This window comes from Lepisosteus platostomus, unplaced genomic scaffold (assembly GCF_059453375.1).
Source record: "Lepisosteus platostomus isolate fLepPlt1 unplaced genomic scaffold, fLepPlt1.hap1 Scaffold_109_H1, whole genome shotgun sequence".
NCBI classification, from domain to species: Eukaryota; Metazoa; Chordata; class Actinopteri; order Semionotiformes; family Lepisosteidae; genus Lepisosteus; species Lepisosteus platostomus.
Genome location: NW_028291490.1, coordinates 16,982 through 21,159, shown reverse-complemented (window position 1 = coordinate 21,159; position 4,178 = coordinate 16,982). Strand labels below are relative to the sequence as shown.

Sequence of the window (4,178 nt, the reverse complement as noted above, 5' to 3'; positions counted from 1 at the left end):
CAACGAGGATGGGATTTGAACCCATGCGTGCAAAGCACAATGGATTAGCAATCCATCGCCTTAACCACTCGGCCACCTCGTTAACAAAACTGGGCTGTCCCAACTGGGTTGGCGCGCTCCAGATGATCTTTTTCTTTTTTTTCCCTCGTACTCGAGGGTCATTTTCCTGTTCCACATGCGATTTCAACATTTTCCTTGGGAGATGTCAAGCCAGCAAGCCACTGCTGTGGTTCAGTGGCCAGCGTGGAGTTCAGTGGCCCTGTTGTACACAGAAAGCACATTGAGCTCCTTGGACATGAAAAGTTCCAGATAAAAGCCATTTGTCATCCTTTCTCTTGGTGTCGATGTTGCTATTGTATGTAAAGGTGGCAACTTGCTCAGCGAGCAGGCAGAGCACACACCGAATGCAGATGTGTCTGAGTGGTGTGTCCAAGTGGCTGCAAAAGGACAGCACTCCCGGGGCGCTGTGGCTTAGTTGGTTAAAGCGCCTGTCTAGTAAACAGGAGGCCCTGGGTCTGAATCCCAGTGGATAACCGCCTACGGCTAGACTTAATTAAATGCAAGTATTCATTTCCTGTCTTTAACACGACTTGTTTTTCTTAAAATGGATGCAACTTGCAAAACATGAAATACAAACCTTGCTAATCAGCGCTAGCAGCTGGCAAAAAAAAAGAAGTCAGCAATGTTTTTTTTCTTTAACCTTAACCCTGCTAATGGAGAAGAGTTAAACGACCGAGTCTATGCAGCTTAAACGGTGCGCACGTCGGGATCTTAGCTGAAAGGGTGGTAAATCACGCTCACCCCAGTCCTTAATCTTTTAAAGAGGATACAAAATTGAACCTAGTCGCCACATCACATACATCCTGTTCAATGATAAAAAGGTAACATCTATCCTCGCTCCAGAGTAAATCTCACGTTGAGGGCATATTTTTTTTCACTTTACCGTGAATCGGGCTCGGCTGCACAGAGGAGAGAGCAGAGCAATGAGGTCATGGGGACAGGGGAGTCACACGCTGGCTGTTTGAACACGCGGAAGATCACTGAGGGATCCACAGTATATGGACCCTCCGTGCGCAATCAGTCCGCACTCCGGACTCTGAATCCTGCCATCCGAGTTAAGATCTCGGCAGAACCTGAAGCGCAGTTCCTTCTTAAAACGTAATCTGGTGAGCATTTCTAGAATCGTACTTGTATAGATGCAGCCTTTAATGTGTTGCTAGGTTAAAATTGATGACTTCTTGTATTTCAGTAGGCAACTGCCCTCTTGATTTCAGATTGAATTTCTTTATTACAGGGGCGCTTTTATGATGACAGAGTCATGTTCAGGTACTTTGCTTGATGGAGGAAGCTCATTTCGGACTCTGTGATCTGCTCACCTGGAAAGGTCTGCTGTACTACTACAAGAGAGAAGTAGAGTCTGGAAGAAGGGACAATTTTATGATGCTTTGGAAGGTAGTTTTTTTTTTCTTTGAAATCGAAATGAATCAGAATATCAGAGCAAAAGACAAACTCTTGGTTTGGTTTAAAGAGATATGGTTTTAAAACAGACAAAATGTAGAAAACAGGTGTTTCTCACTTCTGGAAAAGAATGGACCGGGGTATTTTACTAGTTGCAGTGCTGAGCTCACCGGGTTGCAGTCCTGCAGTGTTGCACCAGGGTCAGTGGTGCAATGGATAACACGTTTGACTACGGATCAGGAGATTGTAGGTTCGACTTCTGCCTGGCTCGTGTCGTTTTTAAACGCATCGGGCTACTCCCTAAGTAGCCTGTGCTACTTACTGTATTGTAATCGTACCCAGTAAGAGATTTCCTTCATGTAAATGAACTGCACTTGACAGCTTTAGAAAAACACCTGGGCTCAGTACGGTGCTGAGAGCTAATCGTTGCTGTTGTTCTAATTAGCACGCACTGCATCGGCTATGAACCCGAACTTTTCAATTATTCCGATCAGTAAGTCAACACGTAGTCCACATGAAAGGTAGAAATATTCTCTTGTCTGTCTCTTGTTTGTATAGAACTGAATGTCCCTGACAATGTACTGTTAGTTTTAATTGAAGAACGGCATTTGTGTTCAAATATACCAGACAAGTTTACGTAACTGCTCATGCGACACTCAGTTGTAATTAGTCAAGAAATAAAGTCGAACAACAGCTGCGGGTTTGATTCTGAACGTATGAGATTGCAGCGTCTTTTACTTCCATTGACAAATGATAGAGATTCGAAGAGAGATCCTTCAGACCAGCAAGCAAACCCACGGCTATTTCGGTTTTCTATCTAGGCAACGTTGGTGTCTGCAATAGCATACATGAAAGCGTGATGCAATTTCTGTGGCTACATTTGTTGCACGTCATGCACAGTAAGAGTGTTTCTAACACCAAATAAAAAGTCAACAATTAGCGATCACGCCTTCTCAGTTAACCCACTGAAACCCTTGCTGTTAACAGTTCTTTAATGCGTGCTTTACGAGCACCTACATATCGTGTCGGTTCTTTCAGCTTTATTCATTAGGTTTTCAAAGGCATAAGTAGAGCACCAGAGGTGCGAACGCAGAACGTATGGTAATCTGAAGAATTGCTTTCCATGGCAGCGGGTCCAAGCGATTTAACGTTTTTATAGTACCGGGAAAGGAGAAGCGGCACTTTGCCTTTGCCGCGCAGGCACAAGGCGACGTGCGGCAGACGCAGGAGTCGGCAAGTTCCGAACCTGCGCGGGGAGTCCCTAACGCATTTCGAATCCGTCGCCTTAACCACTCGGCCATGACAAAAGCGAGCTCGCTGCCGCCGCATTCCTCCTATAATCTAACACGGAGTGCGAGGTGGCTGCGGAAACCTTTTTAAAGTCGCTCTCCGTTAAAAAAAAAAACCTTTCACAAGATTCGTGCCGGCAGACAGACACGCCTCAGGGTTTAAGGCTGGCTTCACGTTCAAATGATAAAGTCCCCCAGTCCGGATGTCAAAATGCAACTTTGGCAGACAGAAAAAACAGCAACAAACCACAAATGTGGAAAAGGATTTTACAAGCTGCACCACACTGCACTTTCAAAAGCATTTACATTCGTGTTAGACGCAGGAATTGCCTTTGATTTGCGCGCTTACGAACGCCATGGAAAACGAAACAAAACTAAAGCCCTCAGCTCCTGCACTTGATTATAATGCCGTTACGTGTCGAAGCAGGAATTTACGTCATCCTACCACTGCAACACGGGGAATAGAGGGAAATGAGCACAATCTACGAATTGTCTCTAAACAGTCCCTACAGTTGTAAGACGCCTGGAAGCGTGCACCCCCATCATTAATCTTTGCGCATCTGTGCAAGGTAAACTCTGGAGCAGTCTCTGAAACGGCTCAAAGGAAACACGTGATTGATTCCATGTGCATCTGGGGTTCATTTCTTATTTACATTTAATTCAAGGGAAAGGCTTGGGTCAGTTTCAGACGGCCTCCAACAGCGAGATTCAAGCGCCCCACCTTCAGCCCAATCTGCGCCGCCAGAACGCCAACGGCTCCTCTGGTCTCTGGGGTGCGGTTGTGACCCTGTAACCTAAAGTGTTGGTGGCAGACAAATGGAGACTAACAGGTGATGTCCTAGGACATGACTACATTGTGACACTCGGTGGGGATGGTGACCATTGCTTGGAAAAGAGTGCGAGGCCCCTTTAGAAAAACATTTTGTTAACAGGCATTCTGCCTCAGCCTAAACACCTATAGCTTGCAAAGCGCATGCTATTAGACAGGCACCTCTGCAAGACCTTAAGAGTCTCTTAAACTAGTGATAGTAAGGTGTTCCCAATGGGCGATGTTTGGCTTTCAAATCATCTGTCTGTGGAAGCGCCGAGATGCAGCTGTTTAAGGCTTAGAAGCAGCTGACTGTTTCACTAGCTAGCTGATTACTGTCAGTCAGGGAGCTCAGAGGTGAAAAGCCTGTCTGAGAGACAATTCGCCGTTGTTCAGTTCAATATGTTCCGTACCAGCTCGGCGCACCTGAGATCATCTTGGTAGCCGTGTAGCTCAGATGAGTGAGAGCGTGTCTGTGTGTACCACCGTGATTGGATGCCGGTCCTTCTCAGGTCACAGTAAACCTTCTGCTGCCTAACTTTCCTAATTTTGGGGATCCCTTTGTAAAAGCAAAGGAAAAAAAAAACTGGCTCTTCATCAGCATGATCGACCCAACCCAGTGT

The 4,178-nt window shown here is 45.9% G+C and overlaps 1 non-coding gene across 1 annotated transcript; it reads right to left on the bottom strand.

Moving 5' to 3' along the window:
* On the bottom strand, positions 1-82 carry trnas-gcu (transfer RNA serine (anticodon GCU)). Its single transcript has one exon. It is a non-coding gene; the product is annotated as a tRNA-Ser (tRNA).
* Positions 83-4,178: the final 4,096 nt, after the last annotated feature.